At 40.1% G+C, this 25,940-nt stretch overlaps 2 protein-coding genes across 8 annotated transcripts in view; one reads left to right on the forward strand and one right to left on the reverse strand.

The window, feature by feature from the left end:
• SPTSSA (serine palmitoyltransferase small subunit A) overlaps positions 1–25,940 on the forward strand; it is a 975,882-nt gene that overhangs the window by 609,476 nt on the left and 340,466 nt on the right. The window lies entirely within an intron of this gene.
• NPAS3 (neuronal PAS domain protein 3) overlaps positions 1–25,940 on the reverse strand; it is an 813,063-nt gene that overhangs the window by 98,093 nt on the left and 689,030 nt on the right. The window lies entirely within an intron of this gene.

Here is a 25,940-nt window from a genome sequence, read left to right on the forward strand (position 1 = left end):
ACCCTATGGCCTTTATTCAGTAACAGAGGACGAAGCATGTCGACTCCCATCCATGGCTTCTGCAATCCCGATTTGCAAGAGTCGTAATACGATTTGTCTGCCCTTCAGAGAGCTGGCTGGACTCTGATGCCTCTGGTCATGAGAGGATGAGGTCCCCGTGTCCCTGCTCTACCACATGCCCTCCCTCCCCTTCCCCACACACATTGAGGGCAGGAGTTGGCAGATGGCAAGTTGCTTTTAAAAAGATACAAATCCCTACGGATCATGAGCCAACCCGCGGTTAGTGTTCTTCCAGGTTGTATGTAGCGCAGTCGTGTTGACCGGAAGAACCAGACAGATCCCTGGATTCAGAGTTCAGCCACTTGCCTCACATGGACACAGCTTCTGTTTTTCAGTTTTCTTATTTGATAAGTAAGCGCTATTAACCCCACAAAGTATTGCTATTTGTGGTGTATTTATAGAATAATTTGTTAGGATTATTTGCATCTGCACTGAAATTGTTTTTGAGTTCTTTCCAACTGGAGAGATCCATCAAAGGGGCTGAAAATGAGTGAAAATGACAGGAGTATGTTCCAAATGCAACAGAAAGCCACTCTCCCACCAAATGCAGTTTTGGCTGAATTCCCTCCTCCTTTATATAGCCAAGATAATTCTGCCCAAGGGATAGGGATAACTACCCGAGTTGGGTGGGAGCAGTAACCAGATGACCAATACCATGTGCATTTTTGAAGAGAATCTCAAAGAGCATGACAATTAATGTGGAAGAGAGGACAGAACTGAAAATACTCCTTTTAAGCACTCTTCCAGGATGTTCCCCAGTGTTGATTTCTGCATCCCCCTCTAGAAGGCTGAACAATTTGATGATCTACTTTCTTCCTACCACAACTTAATTTCATCTTGCGTCTTCTACACAGTTGTTCCCAATTCCCTTCTCTTAGTCGCTGTTAAGATCCTTGAGGCCAAGTCCCATTTCTTTTTCATCTTTATATCCTTCAAAGCATCTGGTAGAAACCTTTGCACATAGAGGTTTGGGTTGAACAAACAGGTCATTAACTTGTTTGATTACACATTGTACTCATGGGTAGAGAGTGACTCAGCAGGAGGATTGTAGGTACTCAAATGCTTAAGTGAATGAGTGAATGAATGAATGAATGAATGAACAGATCACTAAACAGCTGCTTCAACACCCTCTTTGTAAGCATCAATGAGACCAGAGGCAGCTGGTAGTGGAACATACCCTGGAAACTGTAACTCTCATGACATAGTCCCTGTTCTCTAGGAAACATGAAAACAATTTAGTGACCTAAGTGAAAAGCTGCACATAAAAACTGATGAAAGAATCTACTGCAACAGTAATTCTTACTGTGTTTGGGAATCATGGTCCGCTTTGAAAATCTGAGCAAACCCTTTCCCAAGAACCATGCACCTTTGTCCATACACCCAGTTTTCTGTACAGTACTTCTCTTGACATGGGTTGACAGAACAGATTCCCAGGTTAGCAAATTCTGCTCTAATAAGGACAGACTTTGAAGTTCAGGTTTAAATTATGAGATCAATGTGATTAGGCAAAAAATTATTTCTCTGTTGGCAGTTTTCTATTTGTAAAATGGAAATAATATACTCCTAACCGCACAGGATTGTTTTGAAAGTCAAACAAGCAAACATGGTCATGTATTTAAAAATATGTGGTAAACTGTAAAATACCATATTCATTAAAGGTATCAAAATGGTGATTCTTCACTGCACTGGGTCAGGGTAGGTACTGGAACCTTCGAGTCAGCCACTTCTGTGCTCTTTTTCTCTGCCCTTTGTTTCACGGACTCCCTTGTATTCTTTGTTTCAATGGGTGCCTCCCCTACTAGCCTACAAGCTCCCATAAGGTCAGAAGTGCGATTTTATTCCTCTCTTTGTCTCTTCTCCCTCCAGATCCTAGCATACTGTCTTATATGTAATCGACAAGTAAATAACATTTAGAAATACATTTTGGATAGTACCTAGGTCTCCCACATTGGTTTCAGTATGTGGTGGGATAACTTGCAGGGAGTTTCAAATATCTAAGTGGATTGGTCAGATGGCCCCCATTTCGATAAAATACTGTATTCAGAAGCACAGTTGCTTTATAGGTCCTGGATACAATCACCATCTAGAGAAGGGGTGATTTATTAAGTGGCTAAAATATTCTCACAGCTATAGGATAAGCTCTTCAGCCTTTACCTCCTTTTGTGAGCAACTGAAAATCAAAGAACTAATAAAATCCAATCACCCAGAACTTCTTCCTGTAGACAGACTGAATTATAACTTTTTAATTTAGGCAGTTAAAGAATTATTACAGTAGGACTCTAGGGCAGGAATGTGTTAATAAAATCATCCTCTCTGCCTTTTCATTTAAAATAATCCCTTGAGCTGATTAAATGAAATATCACTTGTTTAATAACTCACAGAACATTATTTTTAAGCACAAATGTTTTGCATATCTCCGCTTCCCATTTTTAATTCCAGGCACAGAAGGGCGGAGGCACTGACGTCACACACAGGGAGTCAGGCTCTGCGCTCGGATGCAGTCTGCCCTGTCATCGTGGCATCTATAATTTAGTGTGAAGCAGCGAGGTAGACAGAGCATTATCATTAGAAACCATTCTGAACAGGGATATAAAACACAGTCGCAATAACACTTGTCAGAAAGGTGACTCCAGTCAGAACTCATATCCACGAGTTTCAAGATAAATGCTGACACGGCAGCCATCCTACAAAGACTATTATTGCTTTAAAAAAAAAACCAAGCCAAACCCCCGAACAAAGCAAACCCGTGAACCTTCCCCAGAGTGAACAAGTTAGTGCGAAGTTTGCATCTGGGGTGGCATAAACTTTCCGTGATTTACAGCAAGCATAGCCCGTCTCCACTTGGATAAGGTATTTTATGATGCCACAGAGGAAGGATCCAATAGCATTTTGGGTTTAATGATGTTAAGCTATTTGGAATTCTTTCCCCCCTGTTATTTGGAATATATGAGCTGTGCCCCTAAAACAGGTCATTAGCTGTGCCGTGGCGGGTTCACCGCCTCGCCCACAGGACTGCTCAGCTGGTGCTTGCATTCGCTCCGTCTTCTACATTTAGAAAAATCTCTTGGACTTGGTATTAGGCTATCATTTAATAACCTTGTTCTGCTGACTTCATAAGCTGTGAGACCTCAGAGAAAAATCCCAAATCTGAAGTACAGTTCTAATTACTCTAGCTCGGGCAAAGGGTTTCGGCATGGAATGTTCTGTTAGTGCCCGTTTCACACGGAGCTCTATTTGTTGCCAGAGGTCACAGGGTTGCGTCCTGATTCGCTTTCTCCTCCTCCACGAATGCAGCTGCTTCCCGGTGCCCTTTCCTCTGCAAGCCTAGAGGAGCTAACTGCTTGGTGATTCAGTGCAAATAACTTTCTCGGAGCGCCTAGAACTAATTTAGAGAGTGCACTCTGGTTTAGGAATAAAGGACATATTATAAATGCGAATTTACAATTTAGCAGGGCTGTTTTCCTTACACAAGGATCCGCTGTGATATCCAAGTATAATTTAAGAAAGCTATGGCCCTTTTACTTGATTTTCATTAATTTTATCTTAGAATAAGTTCCTGGTTCTCTCGGCTTTTAAATGTTTATTTTCTGACAATTAAAAACATGAGAATAGAAGTGAAAGCGGGCACATGGTAGAAAAAGGAAAAAGTTCAAGCACTACAGAAGATTATACGGTGAAAACAAACTTGGCTTCAGACTCTGCTTCCAAATTTCCTAGAACCTCTCCCAGAGTTTCTGTTGTGTCCCCAGTTTCTTATATATCCCCGCAGAGATCTTCCATGCATTTGTCAATATATGTGTCTGCAGTTCGCTCAGTGCACAAATGACAACAGCCTCTACATGTTGTTCTGCCCTTTGCCAATTTTTTGGCTTCATAGCTTAGAGCCTGTTCCATATTCAAATATGCGTATACAGTCCACATTTTTTTTTCTTCTTCTTAATGGCGGCACAGTATTCTAGTCCATGGGTGGAACTTCATTTATTGAGTCAAGTCCCCGCTAGTTATAGATCAGCTCTATGCATTTTTGCAAGAGCAAAAAAGTTACAATGGATATTCTTATGTTTTTTTCTTAAAGAGTTTTTAAAAATAGGTAGTTCTAGAATATGTAAGTTGCCTTTGTGAAATCTGTCTGAGGAAGGGAATTAAGGTTTTATGGGTAATATTTAGGGCAGAGGACCACCAATTCAGAATGACCTGAAAGAAAGAGAGAATGTGGACACTTAAAATAATGAGAAAATATATTTTTTAAGTTCTACAAATGTGATTTATCTCCTTTGGGGAATAACATTCTTTTACAACATAAGATACTCCTGTAGCATTCTGTGAATACTTTCTGAGTGTTGGAGAGGCCTTTAATGAGACCCGTCTCTTGAAGCAAGTAGGCTTTGATGAATGAAATCATCAAGAAATTGCCTCCTCTTCCCAAAGAGCATAAGAAACTGCCCAATCTCACGGCAAAGTCACATATATTTGATATATATTTATAACATGTATTTAAAAACATTCTTTCCTTTTATAATCAAAAAGGGGAATCAAAACACTTAATCTTTATGTATCTTCTAAAAATTCTGAAGGTCACCCCTGTTGTGTATCTTGACACGTGTAGTTGTTTTTTCTGTCCTGTGATTGTAACTGAGTGATGGCTTGTGTAACTTGTCATTTACCCTCTCGGTGCCCTACCAGAACCCCAGCTCCTTGAGGGCAGCTCTGCTACAGGGCTTTGCAGATAGTGGGATGTGTGAGTTGTAAAATGAGTCTCTGTTCACTCAAAGTAGAAAGAAGACATTCTCCTTAAGTATTAGGTATAGGGAGTTCTTCCAGAATGGAAGTTCTCATGGTCATTTACTGTAATTGTACCCATTTGAGAGAAAGACACACTTGAGGAGAAAAACCGAACTACCCTGTCTATGCTAGGTTGAAGAACACAGTTCTTTACCAAGTTTAACAAGCTCTCTTCAAAGTGTTACCACCACTAATAGATCCATATATTAAATCAGTATATTCTCAAGAAAAAGAAAATAATTTTTCTTGTTTTGATATACATGGATATGTGATTGATGTGCTTGTTCCTAGAAACTTAGTAAGTTAGTGGATAAGTTACAACTTTAAGACCTACTTCTCTACCATCATTTTGGGTATCGGTTTACTGTACTTTCCTGTCACCACATGAGAAGACTGACTAAGGTTCAATCTGATCTGGCTTAGTTGCTTATTACAGACTGAACTTTTATTTGTAATGATGCCAGAAACCCATTGCCCTCAACTTCCCCCCATCCCTCATAATTCGATTATATGTCAGAAAAAAAAGAAGACAAGGTTTTTCGAGTTGGAGAATACATAATTCAAAACCTGTTCATCCTAACTGGCAATGACTCCAGTCAAGAACAAAAGTTCACCCTCCCGCCCCCCACCCCCCACCATGGTCTGTTGTGTAAATTCTGGCTGTGTGAGTCACAGCAGCCTGAGGGCAAATTTGGCCTTCAGAGAAGGTGAACAGAACTGCGGTCTGATGGACACGGGAAGCAGGTTTATACAGATGACAGAGATGGCTCCGGAAAGTTTCAGTGATGTAACCAGGCATCGGGGTGTCCGGGGGTATGATAAAAATCTTCACTTTGAACAAGATTCTCTAGCAGTCTAAGAGAACTCTGGCCTCAGAAGAGCAGCAGCTGGCTTCATCAACACAAAGTGGAAGAAAGACAAGGCTTTTGTATAGCCCAGAAAAGACCCATCACAGAATGTATCATTACAAGAGAAACACAGACTATAAGCTCATATATGTGCAGAGAAAACAGCCCTGGGAGAGTAACTTGGTATTCCAAGTTGATTTGGGTGACTCAGGAGTAGGTAATGCTTTTATAGCGCATGATCAGCAGATTCTAGATGCAAGGGTAACCCCTCTACTTCTCTTCCCTGAACAAATCACCATGAAGTCATATATATTATATATGAAACAAAAGCAATAAACGAAACGTACTGAATTTTCTTGCTGGAAACCAGGAGTTTGGGCTTCCAGCAAATGTACTTTCCTTCTCTGGCAGCAAACTAAATTACATACAGATTAAGTTAGGTGGGGGAATGAATTTCATCAAAACTGTGTTGGATAATCTAACTTAGATGTTGAAATCTACAGCAGCTGCTATGGATATGGCATTAGAGTGTAAAAATCCTAGCGACCATTATTCACCTACAAAAATAGAAAAATCAGAAGATAGCCCCCAAAGTCTTGTGCTGCACTCTTTACCAAATGTATTACTCTACTGAGCTATTTAAAACACTTCGGGGTTTTTAAAGCACTTTCAAATTTATTATGTCTGTGATGCCCTCAACAACTCTGTGCGTGAGGATTCGTTTGATTCTGTGGGTAAGAAAGGAGGCTCAAAGGGTCTCAATACATGTGTAAGGTGAGTCAGCTGGTAGGGACAGACCCGGGAGGGGAATGTGGGTTGCTCTCTCCTGGTAGAGGATTTTTTCTGTGATACCTCCTCTGTCTCATGAAAGGACTTCACTGACTTAGCACATAGTAGGTGTTGAACAAATGTTAAATGAGTTGACAGAGTAACAGTGACAGGTTAGGTAACCACTAGGACCAGGGATGACGCACCTGGGGAGTTAGAAGAAGACAGCACTAATTGGAGGAAGATGAAAAGTCACCACCGCTATTAGCAACTACTTTCGATATTCTCCTTCAGTCACAAAATTGAGGTAGAGGGTTTTTAAAACTGTTGGAAGGATACCCAGTTCATATTTCCTAAATGCAGAGAAGATCAGAAAGCAATGTTTCTTTTTTGAGAGGAATACGGTTAACTCCCCAGAGATACTAGTATGGAAGGCCCCCCCCCCCCCATAACAATATAAGGGTAGCTCTGTATTAAGCGTGACCTGACTCACACAGGAAAATTCCACAACTAAAACTACAGCCATGAATCTGGGTTTTAATCATCAGCTAAAGTTTTAGGTCATTTTGAAAGTATAAAAAGGAGTTGTGTGGCAATCAATTCCTTTTATTTGTTCTTTCTTTTGTCTTTGTCACTTATGTAGAAATAGAAAACAAATTACAGCTACCCTATAGCTCTCACAAGTCAGAATAATTTAGTTTCAATAGACTTGGTGATACTGTTTAAACCTTGAAAGTTAATAAACATGGATTTGTAGAATTAAAAATATTGAACTATTGGAGTGCTACTAACTCACAAAATTAAAGTTTTATAACCCAAAGTTGAAGACTGTATTCCACAGTTTAAATATTTCATATCTGACATTTTCCAACTCGACAATGTGAAGTCTGATTTTGATTTTTCAATCCAATATGAGTTTGGGAGTTTAATTCAAAATCAAGATAAAACCATTTCTGAGACTACTTTCTCTTTCTGTTGTTCCCTTCTTACTATGTGGTGTATTTTTTTTTTTTTTCCACTTTGGGAAACAAACTTTTCTAGCTAATGGTGGTGTACATATATTGGACAATGCTCTGCCCAGGGATAAACCAATTATTGCATATTGCTAAAGGGTAAGAACCTTGGCAATCTGAGTCTCTAATGCAGGTAGTACACGAGCAGGTTTAACTATAAATGATATTGAAAGAAAATACCTTTTGTTTATTTTTAACACTATGAGCTACTATAGAAGGTCCCCAGGAGTGGCCATCTCAAGCAGAGACAGGAGTTGGAATGTTGGGTTTGTGGTTCTGTATGGTCTTCCCTGAAGAGCCTCGAAGAGCCTCCATGCTGTGGCGGTACTTTGATTAGTTGTGTGGGCCGATGAAGTGACGTGGTGGTAGGGTTCCTTGCCACTCAAACGTGGCCGCAGCCAAAACCACTCTGTTCTTTGCAAGGCCTCTGGAATCTATTCAAGGCATTATGTACACTGAAAGAGGCTTCTACCAAAAAGCAGACACATAGAAATAAAAGATCTGGAAAGGCCATCAGGGTTCACCCAGAAAGGCAATGTAACACTTAAAGGGATTTCTTACCTAGGTGACCTTGCTCTTTGAGAGTATCTGATGGAAGTATATGCTTTGGCTGTGAGGAAATGAGATAAAATCAATACAGCTTGATGTTCATAGACAGAAATGAAGATCTCCATGTAAATATCGGTACCATTTTGTGAGGGCTTTCGGCGGAACCAAGGAACGCTCATGTTTCTTAGCTGTGTATAAAATGAAGGGCAGGTCTACCTCTGAGGACACTGGGACATCAGTTACAAGAGATCTCAGACATTCTATCAGTTTTCCCATCATCATTTCTTACTTAGAATACGAATGGGAAGAGCTCCTCAAACCTCACCAGGAGAGGAAACCTTAAAATCCAGTTCTCTCCTATGTTCCTTTTGCCAAATTTAAAACTTTTTAGGGGGCTTTTTTTGGCTGTAGTTTAATGAAGAATGACAGAATGCTAACTCCAAGTCAGCAAGGATCTCCTTAGACCCATTTTGTTGTCAAATTCACTTTCTGAGTAAGCGGAAAAACTAACACATATCATTTCTTAGATAATGTTTTAACATCCTGCATTGAATAAAACTTTTTTTTAATCAAGTTGCAATGGTCGCACGGAACTCCACAAGGGGCTAGGGGGTTGCAGATGGCTGCATTACTCTGAATGTTCAAGCTTGACTGACCCATTTCATCAGCACTGTCAGAGACTTGCACTGATACATGTTGACAACATTTAATCTTAAAAAATTGAAAGAAATGAATTAATATGCAAATTTCATCAGCTTTGTAATAAAAATGTCCTTGAAAAAAAACAGTGAACATGACCCCTGAGGAATTGTGTGAATTATCCCAGCTCAATTCTTTAAGTTAGTCAGAGGTACGCGGGTCCGCAAGGAAATCAGTGCAGATTTGACTTGGAAATAATTATGATGAAGAACAAAACACAAGCAGGTTGAATAAATGTAACAACTTGGGAAAAAGTCTTAGTCCTGTTTGTTATTCACTTTGAATTAACAGGATTAGGTTTGGTTTTTGAAAATAAAGGAACACCACCGTGTAATTTTAACACCTAAGTAATGTGAAAACAATATTTTTTTAACTATCAATTTTAGTGCATATTAAAAAATCACATCTGACAAAGTCAGGTCTTTTTTGGGGAGAGATGTAACAGAGTGCAGCTTTTTGACAGAGGAGAGAATTCTAGGAAACTCTTAAATTTAGACCATGGTTTAGAGGGGATTTCTGGATTAATCATTTTGACAGAAGAGTATAGTCAAGTCACTTCTAATACAAATAAGGTTAACTGATTTTTGCTGATATTGAAGTGACCAGTTATTTCACTGAATTTACCAAACTGATGGGATCACATAAACATAGTCTCTAGATGTGAGTCTGACTTACAGTAATCTCCACAAGGGCATGTGGAGGCTGACTATTGAACCACAAATGCATTCCAGAACAGTCGTTTAGGTAGGCATGCAACTATAGCTCTCTGCCTTTGGGTCTGGACTCAAGTGTAGGAAAGTGATAATGGGGGTTGGGCATAACAACTGAATATCTGTATGTAAAAGTTCAAGGTTTTTAATGTCCTAAGAGGAGGAGATAGGAATGTTAACAAAGGAACATCAACCATTAAAGAAAAACAAAGAAACCTTTTATCAATAACAGCTTACCAGAGGTCAAAATGAAGGAATGAATGAATGGTCTGAGGATAGATCTCATTTCCTTCTCCCAAGTAAAGTCTCATTAATTTAAATAGATGTGTAAATATTAAGGGAAGACACGTGGTTTTCACATCAACCTTTGCATCTTTGTGCCACGGGCTAGAACATTTTTCTCCCTGACCTCCCCACGATGAATCATCCAATCTCTGGGGTCTGACAGGAATTCACTTTGCCCTTGGTTTTCAGTTGTTACGCTGGGCACTGCTGATTTTGCTAAGGTGAAGTTTACACAAATTAAAGCTCTTTTTAAGACATTGGTATGATCTCAATGCTTGTTTAAAAAAATAAAAATCACACCCAAATCGACAGTCTCCCATGAGGACCCCAGTCAGGGTTGTTCATCTGAAAAACTCTACACTGTCTTTCAGAGGCTCTTGAAATCCTGAAATTTTCCTGTTTTCGTATATCCTTGGAAGACCAAGGCATTATAATACAGACTTTGCCCAGCCAAATTAATCTCTTCTGTGAGCTTTTGTGGTTCTCTACAAAAGGCTTTTAAGTTTCTCCTTTCTTTCTTAATCTACCATCAGTAAAATCCTACTTTTATAGTGCCCTTTGCACCTGCTTGCATAAAATGAATAACCCAACAGTTTAATTATGCACTATGCCATCGGTTAGGAAGTGATATAAAGTTGCAGATAGAAAAAAGAATAAAAACCTCTTTTGGTATCCAAAATTAATATATGTCAAGCTCAGGGTAAATCTTAATCTTTTTGAAACATTTTTCTAAAATAGATGTTCTTTTATCATCTGGCACATCAAGACCCGTTGGAGGGAGGGAATAATAATAATAAAAAAAAAGGCATTTGGTTAACATGCTGCAGAACAGCACTCTCTTTTCCACCTCACTTCAGGCTGTTCTTGAAAGATCTGAACAGTTGTATAATAATGAAAAATGGGTAATACTTGTGGGGCATTGCCTCCGCTCACACACCTCCGCCCACGCATTCATCATTCTGCAGGTATTGTCAGTGAAAGTTTAATTGCATAAACACTCTGTAACTGTCCTGTCATATTTCTTGTCAGTCTGGATTCCCTCTCCGGGCTCACTATCTCACAAAACTATAATTGAATTGCTACCAAATCACAAGAGTTTCCCCCCCGCCCAAATAAAATCTTTATGAATAGAATTTGTTTCCTATCAGCAGATTTGACAAATTATGGCAGAGGAAGGGCCTTGGTGATTATTTGTGAGTTTATTCTCAATCTAGCTATTTGCTGAATGCTCTTATCTATTTTTTTAAAAAAATTTTAAAGCCCCAGTGGCAGGGGGCGGGGTAGGGGGAGCATCCAGCAAGCCTAAGGGGCTCAGTGGTAATAATTCTGCAGGACCAATGGAAGCCTGTGGAAAAATGGGAAGATTATCTTTGCCCTACGGTGAAAGGGCAAAAGAAAGACATATGAATTCAGAGTGAAACTGGGAATCCGACGAAGATTCCACCAAACTGTGAATTCTTAGTTACGAGGTACTAAGTACCCAATTTAGTCAAGTGTTTATTCCATCAAACTCTCCCTTCTTTTCTCCTTGCACCAAACTTTTCGGTGATCATTACTCATGTATAAGCTCTGAGCAGCCAGATTCTTTGACAGATTTTTAGGACCATGAACAAATGAAAATTAATCAAAGGCATGACATGCAATTTACTAAATATGTGATCATGACATTTTAATGCACTTACAACATTGTCAAAGTATTAATAGCTTCCCAAAACAAGTAAAACAGAATGTATCTGATGTGGACTAAGGATTATCTTTTGTCTAGTCTGCTTCATTTTATACTCTTGTAAACCACAGCCCCATCCCCCCCTTCCAGTTTCACAGTATGAGGTCTCAGCAGAGACCTGAATTCCAGCCATTCTCTTTTATAATTCTATCGGTAGTATGGGCATGAAATATAGCTCCTGGTGAATAACTCTTAAATGGGACGGGGCTTCACCTAGATTGACAACTGTCTGATTGTTTATGTTTTTTAAATGTGCTTATCAAAACCATGTAGGATTGATGGGTGTTTTTAGATGAAGTTATGTTTTTGCAACAGACTTAATTTAGGACTAAGGTTAAGGCTTAGGATAAATGAGTGCATTAGATGATTAAAGAACATTTGTCTTGTGGGACACTTAAGTCATTTATTTATGACACTTAAAAACAAGCTAGGAAAGAAAGCACCACAGGTTTAACGAAATCAGTTTTATACAAATGTTAAACTAAAACTAATGACTTTTTTAATGGAACTCCAAGATATGCCAGTTTACTAAGATATCCAGAGGCAGAATCAAATGTGCAGTGGAGTAAACATGATGAAAAAATACTGGAATTTAAAAAAAAGTCTCAGTGCTGTGTATATGTGTGTAGGTATACCCATGTGAACCTTCTTCCAGAAGTTTTTTTTTTTTTTTTTTTTTTAATTGCAATTGCTTCTTTATTTGAGGAACTAGGTCTGCCTCTCTTTAAAATGCTCTCTTTTCAATGGAAGAAGACTTTCTGATGGTATAGGAATCTGGACTACCGTACTGCCCTGTACTAGGTATGATAAAATACCTTGTCAGGGACAATGGGATGGCTCAGGGGATTGGTAATGGGATATATAGAGCCTTTCACCCATAGGTCATTGGCTTGAATTTTGTCCAGGTTGGCAGTGACTAAAAGTCATTAACATCTCATGACTGCTCGGTGGCCTATGTGAAATGAGTTTCTTAATTTATTTATTTAAGTCCATATATAGTACCTATGGCTGGGGCATCTGGGCATCTCTCTTGCTTTTACAGAAACACTCCACAAAATCTACACTCATTTCAGTTCAAAATAAAAGGATTCATTTAAAGTTCAAACCAATAGCAGAGTACCTCTACCTGTTCTCCAGCACAGACTGGAAGGATGCGTGAAAGCTGATCCGATAGTAAAAGGAGCCACAGGTTGTGGAGATCTAACATCCAGTTTTGTGTCGCTTAGTCTCTTGTGGAGCATGATCCGTGTTGTGGCCATGGTGACGTCATGACGGCCCAGCCAGATAAAGAGGGAGAATAGCAGTCAAGCACATTATGTATGCTATGTGTGGGCTAAATCATGCGGTCCTAAGCAGAACACATTTTAATGGGCCAGGCTAGAAGCTGTAAACCTTTGGAGACCAACATCAAGGTCTATTCCAAAGTGGACTGGGCATGGGCAGCCTCCAAGCTAGCCTCAGAAAAGGGGAAGGCAGCAGGTATATTTTGGTGTTCAGAATCTAGAAACAGTGGGGGGCGCCTGGGTGGCTCAGTTGGTTGGGCGACTGCCTTCGGCTCAGGTCATAATCCTGGAGTCCCGGGATCGAGTCCCGCATCGGGCTCCCTGCTCGGCAGGGAGTCTGCTTCTCCCTCTGACCCTCCCCACTCTCATGTGCTCTCTTTCATTCTCTCTCTCTCAAATAAATAAATAAAATCTTTAAAAAAAAAAAAAAAAAGAATCTAGAAACAGTGGGATGGGCCTCCGAGAACAGGAATTAGGTGCCTCTGTTATGCTTTAAAAAAACTGAGGATACAAAAAAAAAAGTGAATTTGCAAAACAGAATCTGTGCATTAGAGAAGCTGGAGGAAGGTAAATTATGTATTTCCGAAAGAGTCTTTCCTCTTAAACGGAGGCTTTCCAAAAGGACTCCACTTAAGGGGCAAGGGGGAGGGAGGGAATTTTCAGAAGCACACCTATTGGGTACTGTGATCCATGTAGAGTCTGAGCCCTTTAAGTCACATAACTCCAACATGGTGTCAGTGAAGCCCAAGTTTAAGTCTTACATGCACAGATGCCAACTTTATGTCAATTAACCCCCGGCTAGCTTTTCCATAAGGAATAACTTTGGTAATAAGAGAATACTTAGCTCAACACGATTAGTAATAATGATAATACTCGCTGAATACTTATGACGTGCCATACTACTATTCCAAGCATTTTATTTTTTATTTTTATTTTTTTTTCAAAGATTTTATTTATTTATTTGAGACAGAGAGAATGAGAGAGAGAGAGAGCACATGAGAGGGGGGAGGGTCAGAGGGAGAAGCAGACTCCCCGCCGAGCAGGGAGCCCGATGCGGGACTCGATCCAGGGACTCCAGGATCATGACCTGAGCCGAAGGCAGTCGCTTAACCAACTGAGCCACCCAGGCGCCCCAAGCATTTTATTTTTTAAAAAATTTATTTATTTTAAAGAGAGAGAGAGCACGTGAGTAGGGGGAGGGGCAGAGGGTAAGACAGAGAATCTCCAGCAGACTGCGCTGAGCTGACATGGCTCTCGATCTCATGACCCTGAGCTCATGACCTGAGCTGAAACCAAGAGTCAGACGCTCAACTGACTGAGCCACCCAGCCATCCCTAAGCATCTTAGACGTATAAACTCACAACACCCTTATAAGGTATGCTAATATGCTAATTTATTTTTGAGGTTAAAACCAACAGGTGATTATTCCTACCCCATTCTCCAATCTATACAGAGAGCTAAAATTGTATAATGGGCAAACAGTGGTATAAGTTAATTAACCTGCTCAAGGTCACATTTCTAGTAAGTGACAGAGCCCGAAGTTCAACCCATGAACACAAGCTATCTGGTTCTAAGACCCTGTGTACTTATATATTTGCAACTACTACAGAAATAATTTAAGGGGTACGTTCTACAATTGGGGTTAGGACTGTCATCTTTTGTCATCAACTCTTAGTTATTAGAGTAACCTGCAAGTTAACAAGACTGCCGATTTTTAAAATCCATAATATGGGTAAGAGAATTGAATTAAATTGCTACAAACCAGAGAAAACAACCTAGTAGCTGATGACCACGCCATACTGCGTCTCCTGTCCCACAGCTCTGACATATGCCCTTGCATCTACAACCAGTGGTAACTGGTTGGGGTTATCACTCAGGGGAGGAAAGCCATGGACAGAGCTCTGGGCAGCCATAATCATACCCTTCCACCATAACCTCTCGGTGTATTGCTATGGTGAGTGGGAAACCAGAGACTTGTGCTCTGCCTGTGTAAATGAATAGGAGGGCAGGGTAAAAGAGGGATGGATATGAGACACAGCAACTGAAAGCTCAGGGCTGCTCTAAAAATTGTGAAACTTGGAGCAGACAGGTCTTGACTTAAAACTTTATACAGTTGATTATGAGCTAGATTGACCTAGGAGCTCACGTTTAGGAAAGCTTGAAGGGCACCCTGAAGACCAGTGAGAGATATTTGGGAGAGCTAGCAAAGGAACTAGATAATTTGACCACTGGGCTGAGTGGTTAGAGAGTGATCCTGCTTGCACAGGAGTGTCTTGGAAGAAGGAACAGGCGTGGATGGGAAGGAGTGGCATCCATCTGGCAGAAACAAGATTGTGTGCTTAATCACGTTTTCTGGGGTGTTAGAAGTCTCTCCCTCTAAAAAAAATGTTAGCCGTGGTCAAATAAATTGGGAAAGATGAGTTCAAACAAAATAGCCTTATCGATCAGAGAAATTTCAAACGTTCATTAAATTAATGCTCGTTACTCTCCAGTGAGAAGATATGCTATGAAGCTTTTCCCTCTGCTCTTTAGGGAACCTTTTTAACAAAGAACATCTCACAGGGCAGGTACAATAAGGAACACATTTTGGAAGTACTGGCTTAAAATCTGTGTCAGCTCTGCATTCTAGAAAGCAGAGGTCAAGGGGTCCATTACAAATTGATGCATAGATTTACCTCTTGTTTATAAAATGGAGACATCTATGAACTGAATCTTTCAACAGAGATCCTTTTGATTCCTTCTCATCAGTTGGCGAAATATAAGTTCTGTGAGAGCACGGACCTTCCTGGTAACTAGTATATTCCAAGAACTGGAACAGAGCTTGACCCATCCATGCACATGCAATAAATAATGACTAAATGACTAAAATAATGAATGAGTGAATGTTTTTCAAATCTTAGACTACTGGGCTTATGTTTTTACACTTTTATGTTCTTCTGTGAAATGGAAAGTATTTCCCTACATATTAGTCAAATTTTTAGTTCATTTTTATATGATCAATTATATCAATTTTTGCCTTGTTTTGACTAACAGTAATTTAGGGGATCAACAGATAATTTTGATTCTCCTCCAACATCAACACTCGCTCCATTTAATAAACAGATGGCTGGACACAGGAAAGCAGAGTTTTAATCTTTTATGATGTCACTAATTTCACCATTGCTCTTTCTGGTGTTTTTATTTGGAGAGGAAATCCCCTGACAAGTAAGCAGCACTGACCAGTAGACTGATATTTTATCACAGGCACATGATACACTTTAATAAACCATAAAGAGGAACAGCTTTGAACCCCAGGGGAATTTATATCTTAAATATTTTATGATCAATAGCATATGTATTTTTATAATTTTTAAATTTTTCCAGATTTTATTACGAGTTGATAAAAAAAGAGTGGACAGATGGTATCATCAACCCTAATCATGTGAAAGCTTGAGACTTGCATAATTTCTAGAATATTAGCCACTATTAGCTCCTGGCTAAAGACTGGCCACAAGGTACATTTCTACCTTTTTCTATTATCTTATGTCCAAATCACCATTTCTTCTGCTGCAAGGCCCTTCAGTATTTCCTCTCAAGATCTACCCACTACTTCTGGATTAAACAAATGGTCTCTTGAATGGTTTCCTTTACTTCCAGTCTGCTCTATTCAACATATCCTGCATATTCTTGACAAAATAAAGAATCAGGTATCAAGTCCAGTGAACATAAGCTACCTGCAGATAGGAATTAGCGTAACACTGGGAAGACTATTCTAACAGAGCTGCCTGGGAAGGATGGAGGATGTGGTCTCAGTTAGGGGTTGGACAGCTATTTTAGATAGATGTTGAGAAACACTTTGATGGAATGGTTAAGGATGGGAACTCTGATGTCAGGCTGCTTGGGTTCAAATCCTAGGCTTTCTACCTACTAACTGTGTGATTTTTCCACATTAATATTTTTTTCTCAGTTTCTTTTCTTCATCTATAAAATGGGAAAAATAATGGTACTTTCCTCATTGTATTTTGTGAGGCATGAATGATGCAATTCATATACTAGGTTCAGTGGAGTGTCTGACACTAGGTGACCATTCAATGAATATTAGAAGTTATGTTGTATAAGGGATTCAAGAGTCCACAGCTGGTCATGTAAGATGACCCACAAGGGAGGATCCTTCCAAACTCAAAATTTATTTTTGTATTTTTAAATGATAAAATAATGTTTTTATTGGGTCACTGCTCTGTTTAGTAAGTTATACCTGGTCAGTCTTTAGCCAGGATCTCATACCATTCTCAGATGCTTCTCCCTGTCATTCCAGCTCCTCTAGGATTTGGCTCCATCCTAGATGGGCATGCACCTTTGCTTCAGTGAGGAAGACAGGGCTCCTTCCTGTCTCCCAAATGCATCCCACTGGGCCACTTGGGGTGATTCACCTGGTAGATCATCCTACCTCTTTGCTCTTAGGTCAGTTTTCATGCAGCACATGCGAATCATCTCTTCTCATCAAAGCCTCCCACAGTCACTGAGCCTCTCCCTGACTTCTTACACCTCTTGCCATTTTTATGCCCCAGTTGAGGGTAGTAGCACTATTGTTGTTCTCGTTCCACTGGCTGTTGTGTGTAAGTCTCCTACTGATGATGATCAGTTTTCTAAGGGCAGGTGTCGTATCTTCTACCTCTTGTGTTCTCTGCAAGCGTCCAGCAAAGTGCTCAAAACACATGGCCCAAGTTCAAATCCTAGGGCCACGGAGTCCACTGTGGTGTGAGGCAAGCCCTTTACTATCTCTAGTTTTGGTTGAGGGTCATGGTGAGAAATACATTACTTCAACATGCCAACTCTTGTAGTTGTAACATAAAGGTAAAACATGGTAAAAGCTATTTGTTAATATCATCATTAACGTTCCTAGAGTATTTGCAACAAGTTATACCTTGGGTAGAAAAAGCTAAAAGAGTCAGTACAAATTTCCAAAGCTAGCATTTCCTGAATTTGTTAATGAAATCAGTGGGACGGGGATAGTTTGGGAACACCTCCCATTCAGAACACTCCTACAGAGCCAAAAAGAGCAATAGTCAGAAGAATGAATATTCCTGTGAACCGATCATGCAGCAGACATTTTTTAGGTTAATTAAATAAAACAAAACAAAAACCAACCAAAAAGCCCTTGATGGTGTGCATCAGAGTCCCTGACAGTCATGGTCTATGTATGTTTGGGCATGTCAAAGCAGCTTGCTCCCAAAGAAGCAACACTTGTGGGCTGTTAATTTCAGGGTTGACATTTCAAACCTGAGACGGTTCTCCCAGGAATGCCAACAGCAGTGGCTTGTAATACAATGCTGCCCTACCCATACACCAAAGTGTCCTGATTGTCATCATCACACTCTTGCATTGTAGTAATAATCTGTCCCCCTCACATGATGGTCAGCTCCTGGAAGGCAAGGAGCTTTATCTTCGTTTCCTCTGTGCTTTGTATAACATCTGACACACGACAGATATGCAATCAATGGTTACTGAATAGTCTATAGAATCTCTAATATCAGGTGGGCCTGGATCTTGAATAAGCATTCACTCTAGTTAATAACAACTACAGACAAGATGCTGATTCTTCCCTTCTCTCAAGCTAGTTTTGTCAACAGAAGATAGGCGATGTTTTCCATGGGTCCCAAGAAACTATGATTGTGTTTCCTGAGCAGATACCTCCAGGAGGATATGACTGACTCCCGATGGACCCTCTTGTTCTTCTTGTTCTTTTTCTACATCATGCCCATCTTGCAAGACTGGTTCTGAAAGGAAGAGCCTGGAAAAGCTGCCCAGAGCCTGAGGCAGAGCCGGGGTCAAATGCACAGAGACAATTTTGGCTGTGCTTTTGGCCGAGGAGGCACGCAGCTAATGGGGACCAAGAGACTCAGGGCTGAATTTTGCCTATAATTGATTCAGATGCTACTGTTCACTGTAGTGTGAGGAGCTTCAGTGTAGGGATGAAGGAAGGAACAAGGATCAGATGGAGGATTTTAGTCCTAAGTGAGAGACTGTATTTAACAAAAATGTGATTTAGCCAATGAACTATTTGCATAAGGGCATAGTTAGGTTTCTCTCTGGATGCCAGAAGCCTCTTGGAAAATATTCCTCTCCAGGGTCTGCTTGGAGGTCTGCTATCAGGATTTTGTCTCCTTTTTGTATCCAGTTCCTAGGCTTTGTATCTACTCCAACCTTCATATTGTACCCTTTACTCTAACCTTAGCTGCTGAAAAACGTGTGGTTTGCGGCAAGCCACTTGGAATTTCCATCACTCCCTGCGCCCCCGATCTGTAAAATAGGGCTAACACACGGACCTGCCTCAGAGGGACAGTGTGTGAATTAACTCCTGTAATTAGTGGTTTCTGTGGTCTGCACACTCCAGGCAGGATGTGAGTACCAGCCGTGTCGCAGTGGCCTGAGCGCACTTCGCTTCTAACGCCGTACTCGGGAATAACTGTTTGGCAAAGAGCTGACAACTGGAAGTTGCAAACTTTACACAGAAGCAATATTTCCAGTATTTTCCCCAAGCAATCATGAGTAAATTGCTCACTAGGGGTGGAAATGGTTTCTAGCCAGCTCTGCCTCTTCTGATCTGTGCACCCTGCAAAGCTCAGTCAACGCCAGGTAACGGATCCTTCGTAAATCTGCTGTTTAGTGCAGACGAAGATTTCGGAATGGTATAATTTCAACAGGGATGAAATTTCTGTGCAGCGATATGTATTAAAAGCAAATAACTTGTGCTTTGTTCAAGGCAAGAGTTCGAGAAATAGAATCTATAATTTGTGATCATCCAATGACAAAGACAGCCACTTTTTTGTTGGTTTGTTTTAATGAAGAGGGACAGGCCAACCGTTAACAAGTTGTCTTGGGTTTCATCTTAGAACCTCTGAAAATGTACCCCCTTATCACCACAGGTAAAGAAAAGTCAAAATTATGACCTAGAAAGCTATATAAAATAACTGTTAAAAATAATGGGTTTAAAAAATTGATCTTCTAAACCTTCAATAGAAGGTTTAGGGAAAAAAAATGCTACATATAAACGGAGTAAAACTATTGTGTATTTTGATCAGAGTCCTGTGCTTCTATTATTGAACAAACCATTTGCTACCCCTTAAGTACCATGATATTAATTTATATAAAAGCTGCACTTTTTTTTTGAGTTGCAACCACTGTGATTTAACTCTGGGAAGAGAACGTTTGTTTCAGCATGGTATGCAGAACTCTGGTGAGATCCAGCATCTTCTCTGGGAACAAAAGGGAGGCTGTTCTCTTGTAGCTAAGTGAGTCACCACCATGGTTTCGACGGGTCAGTGTGTCAAGCCCAGAAATGTTGTCATGCATTGCCGCCATGTGACCTGGGAGCTGGCCTGGAAGCGCCGAGCTCAGGTCCCAGGCCGGCACAGCCTGGTGGGAAGAAGAGATTTTACCTGACTTTTCTTGAGCTCCCTCAGGCAAGATCTTAGAAGTTTAAGGCCGCTTTGAAATGTCCTCATCACGCACAGACAAGCTCACTGAAGTGAGCTCACACCAATTAAGGTGATGTGTGCCTAGGCCTTGAATGCCAGAAGAGAGCTCTGGAAAATATGGATTCCCTTCTGTGGCAGTTCCAGATGCTCTTGCTTATCATAGCTGGGGATAAAAGTGACATTTGAAAATAGTCTTCTTTCTGCAGGAGAAAAATAGTACTGCCTCAGGGTAGTGTTTTTTGAGGCACAAGAAGCAGTCTGAGTTTGACAAGGCAGTTTCCGGAATAGCACTGACTTGTTTTTAGCATAGATGCGTCATCTTCATTCAGGAGTGGCAAAAGATAATATTTATTTCGTTTCAAAATAACGATGAAATAGCTAAGGGAAATAATTTTGCGTATATATTTTTTGGTATAAAGCTGAGTTTATGCATAAATGATGATCTCTTTGGGTTATGAAAAGATTAGTTTTTGTTAGGCTGCTTTCTGACTAGACTTGACACATATGTGCGCACGTGGGTATTAAGAGGGGGCAGGCCAATGTTGGGTAATCGTGAACTCGTCTGGATCATTGCTACAGTAGAGACGCATTTTATATTCAATCCATCGGAGATAACTGTGGTACGTTATCTGGTGGATTTATCTTTGCTTATGTTGTATGAATATGGAAAGGAATTAAGTGTGTGTTTACAGTTTGATAAACATTCAACATAAATTATACATTTTAATTTCATTTATTAGTTGGGGACCATGGAAAGCAGAAATTTCACTGCATACAAACTGCCATTCAGATGGAAGGATTAGCAGTTTCCTGAAAAGGTACACTAATTGTTAAGAACAAAATTCATTTCCATCTCAAGTGAGTCACTGTGTGGTTCGTGGTTACATGGTTTGTAGTCAGTGTTTTAGAAAGGCAGAGGGAGAGTGCAGCTCACCCTAGTGACTAGAGTTCGTATTTTATACTTCCGGTGGAGCCAACATTGCCATCAAGAGTAAATCTAGTGCTAATCAACGTCTTACAGTAGACAACTTGAATGTTGTCATTACCATGCACATTCTCAAGCTCTGTTGATGTCTAAAAGAACTTGGTCTGATCTTTGAGCATTAGCATGCAGAGCAGTCTCCATGATATTATCTTACCATATAATGACTCCAAAAATCTCACAGAGATTAATGGTGATAACATAATTCCAGAAAGTTGCCACTCTATATGTAGAAATATATTGGCAATAAAAACCAGTCACTGTGTGCCTTTCCCCAGTAGGGGATCTCTCACTTTTCTTTGATTTTTAAAGGCTTCAGATCAATAACTGGAGTGACATTATTAACAGCTCCCTCAACACCTTGGCCAGCGCTAATATTAAATCCATTACACCTTCTGTTTGACATTTGCAGTACAGCGGAGAGTGCTGTAGATACAGTCACGTTGTCTGGGGACCGAGGTTGGATGTGGGGTTAGTAAGATGGTTTCCCTTGCCTGACTTCTAAATTCAGTTCATTGATAGGAAACTTGAACCAAAAAAAAAAAAAAAAAAAATCAAAGACCATCCCCCACCCCCACCAACCCTATACTAGATGGTAAGTAATTCACCCTTAAAGGTACAAGTGTATCTCAGCAGTTTTTGAAACAAAATAATGATCTGATCCTCAGATAAATTTTTAAATTCTTTATTGTTATTCCTAAACATTTATGCATCTAATTATATCACTTATTATGGAACTGGCTAATGAATTCAGAGGAATTGCGTTCCTGTAGAATCAAGTGCTGATCAAGTTTACCACGGCACACACGCGTAAGTAGAAAATGCAGATTATTAGCATTCAGACAAGGACTCTACTGCTTCAATTTTGCTTGTCGTTAAAATATTCAGGACATAGAGTGGGCATAATAGCATTAAGATCATACTATACAGTGATTATCTTCACCGCCCCCCCCGTAACAGGGCAGGTCTGTCTGAAACTTTAGACGGAGCACGATAACCTCTATTTTAGACAATCAATGGTGAGCCATACTGCTGTAGTTATTCTTGACCAAAAGTACTGTCTCATACATTTTGCTCAGTTGTCTAAATCCTGGTGCAGTATTGATTTCTCTCTCTATGAGCTCGTACCCATTCAATAAGCTGCAAGAACCTCTTGTCCTGGCTGAGTTCCCTCTGAAGCAGGACCCAGGTGTGTGACTCCTGCCAGTGCTCCTACAGTTGGGACTTGATTGTTAGCTAGTGGGAAACAAACCACTGGAGTGGCTCAGTCGGTTAAGTGTCTGCCTTCGGCTCAGGTCATGATCTCAGGGTCCTGGGATCGAGCCCCGCATCGGGCTCCCTGCTCTGCGGGAAGCCTGCTTCTCCCTCTCCCACTCCCCCTGCTCGTGTTCCCTCTCTTGCTTTGTCTCTCTCTGTCAAATAAATAAAATCTTAAAGTGAGAAACATGACAGGGAAAGCTGCTTGTGAGGTTAAGTGGAAAGGCAGAAGCCTGTATGTTATGATCTTATTTCAGACAAACAGACAATGACCCCCCCTCCCAATACTACATACATATATATAAGTATGTATATGTTCCTATATATATAGGAACAGAAAATCTGGAAGGATAGGCATAGAGTATATACATATGAACAGTGGTCATTTGGGGGTAGTGGGATGTTTGGTGGTCTTTATTCTTTGTTTTCTGCATTCTCTAAAGTTTTCACAATAAGAATGAATGTATTTTAGAATTAGAAATAAAAAAGGAGTAAAGCCCAATTTTATGACCTAACCTAAGGAATATCAGGAGATTTTTAAAGTTCCTCCAGGATTTCTTAAAAGAGCTGCTTTTTTATTTATTAAGCATTTAAAGATGCAGCACTGAAATTTATTAAGAGAAGAGGATAGCACTCATAATCCTGAGATTACAGAATCATTAAGAGTAATGAAAAGATATATGCAGATCTAGAAAAAGAAAAGGGACGACCCAGACATCCCGTTCCAGAGGTTCTGTGCTCCCCCTGGTGCGGGAGGCTGCAGGACAGCACAATCTCTTCCAAAATGGTTAGAATCTCCATAGACACTCTAGAACTTTATAACTTTACAAACAAGGCCACCCATGTATTTTTCTTCTGCCTGCTTTAAGATTTCTCTAAAAGAAATACAGCAGTATTTACTAAACTATGAATGCTAGGCATATGTGTAAAAGATTTATTTGGATTTTCAACAGTCAAGAGATTCCCTGCTTCCCCCCCCCCCCCCCCATTATCTTGAGACTGGTTCAAGATAAGATGATCACAGGGCTGGCAGTTCAGAGAAAGAGAATTCCTATTATGACACAGTATCGCTGCCTCTTAGGCTGGTTTAGTCACTTATTTCCTTTTATTATAATGCCAAATGTTATTTAGATTTCAGTCATTTAGTAATGCTACACTGAACACATCAGGGCTTCTGAAAAAGTCCATACCTCCATTTTCATAATCACCACATACTGATATCCCCTTTCCAACAAAATTACACTACTATTTAAAAAAGAATCTGTGTTTCATCAGAGTTTAAAAGATTATGCTGCAATGAACAAGTCCTCAAAAATGTCTCCTCGTATTATTAAGAATTAGGAAATCTTGTTAAAATTCTTTCAGCCTTTAAGAAACATAAGCAGCTTTGGGATGTAGTGCCTGTCATGAACTTTTTAAGTAATTCCCTTGGAGCAGTGATATGCATTAGTGAAGATATTTACTTAAAGGTAGCACCCTACACTGCTTTTCAGTATTTAAGGCAGTCAATCTAATTGCCTTTTAAGCCTAAGACTGAAAATAACCAATGCTACAGAATTTTAAGGCAGAGTAAGTTTCACATTTTGTAATGGTAAGAGCTATACTCTTCATCAAGGAAGAGAAACCCTTATGCCACTGTTGCTAATAAGCCCCAGTGGCTAAGAACTGTAGAAAGCAGAATTTTCAATTTTACTAGTTATGATGGCTCCAGGAAGGCTGGGAGGGCAGGGGAAAGAAACTCAAGTAAATTGTCAACCACACTTCAATACTGAATGACAGAGTAGCTTTAAAGGAGATACGCCATTCTCCTCACAGTGTGCCTAGAACTGTTTTATGCATCCTGGAGCCTCCTGGAAGGCACGGGATTGATCAGAGTTCTTATAATCAATCTTAAACCAGTTTGATTTTGACTCTAGCTTACCATATCCCAGCAGAACTGGTTTACAGGCTGTGGATTTTTTTCTCCCGATCAAAGTCTTTTCCAAGTGACAAGTTACCCTTAACATGTGTTTGGGGAGAGATCAAGCTCAACGGTGTGACCTGGTCACCGAGAGAGGAGACAGTCCCTCTGCTTTGTACTAGTCCGAATACATCCAGAGGGCTGCATGGGAGTTTTCAGAACCATATTCTTAGAGGGTCACTAACAAACTGAGGAACGGCTGGCGGTCTCAGGAACATGCCATTGAATAATGGTTGTCAGATGAAGGGCTGTTTGACATGCAAAGGAGAAGGAAGGCAGGAGGGAGGGAGAATTTGGTATATCTGACTTCATGTATTTGAGAGGCTAGGATGGAGAGGAAGGAGTAGAGCTGAAATAAGATCCCAGACGACAGACCTGGGATCAGTGAGGAGACATTGCAGCAAACTTAGATTTTGGCTCCATATTCAGAGAACTTTTCTCTCAGAGCTGTTCGCCAATGGAACGGGCAGCCTTGAGGTTTCTGAACTTCCCATTGGGGTGGTTCTGCTGGAAGGTTAGCTGCGGGCTTTGACATAGAGGGTTGGCTTCCCTGGTCGAAGGTTGGAGATCATCTGAACTTGAGAGTTTGTGAGTCAGGGAAACAATGAGGGTTTTATAAACTTGAATTCTTATACATTGAGTGTTGAGGAGTATGAGCAATCCAGGTTCCCTAATCCAGGAAAGAGTAAAAACTATTTTCATGTGCTGTTTCTCAAATCTGCCCAGATATGAATATTTTCATGATGAAATGCAGTTTCAATGATCTCACTGACATCTATTCAGCGAAGTCAGTGAGCAACAGAAGATAAGACTTCCCCGGGAACAAAATTATTTTCATTTTTAAATGGTAAAGAGTAGTCTTAAATACTCTCTCTTCTCATGCCTGGTGCTCACTGGAGAAAGATGCTCACCAATGTTGCAGAATTATGCCCTAGAAGCTGCAGTTAACTTACACGAGGAAACATGAATTGGTTTTAGATGGAATTAAAATATTTCCAAAAAGGCAAATATGTTTTTTTTTTCCCATCTGTGTGAGCAAACATACTGTGATTATTTTTAAGCAGGCCAAATTTAAGTATTTTCTTAGGATCATTTTAGTATTAATCTTAAGGCAGGTTTTTTCCACTTTTCTTTCTATAAAATGAGTTTGTGTTGCAAATCTGTTTTAAAACAACATGTCAAGTAAAGTACAAGCATCTTTAAGGAGTGCAAAAATAATTTCCCAAGTAAGCAAATAAAACTTTGCACTTCAAATCAGGCCCTGATTCATTAAAAATCTTAAACTTCTCATGAGAAAAATTAACATTTAAACCACTGCTGCTTGGCCAAGCACTCCACCACACAAGAATATGAAATATCTCCTCTAAAAAAGTACAAAAAGGACAAAACCACAAATGTGGAACTTCAATTAATTTAAAGCCCCAATCAGCAAAGAATAAATCCTTCGCAGATCTAATTACCAGCGCTCTCGGAAGACCCAGGCCGACCAGCCAATCTTCCCCGTGTTTGAACAGCTTGATGAACTAGGGGACTGATGGATATCAAGTCATTTTGTTTAATT

Source organism: Leptonychotes weddellii, chromosome 9, assembly GCF_054177405.1.
Source record: "Leptonychotes weddellii isolate Sample4059 chromosome 9, ASM5417740v2, whole genome shotgun sequence".
Lineage (NCBI taxonomy): Eukaryota > Metazoa > Chordata > Mammalia > Carnivora > Phocidae > Leptonychotes > Leptonychotes weddellii.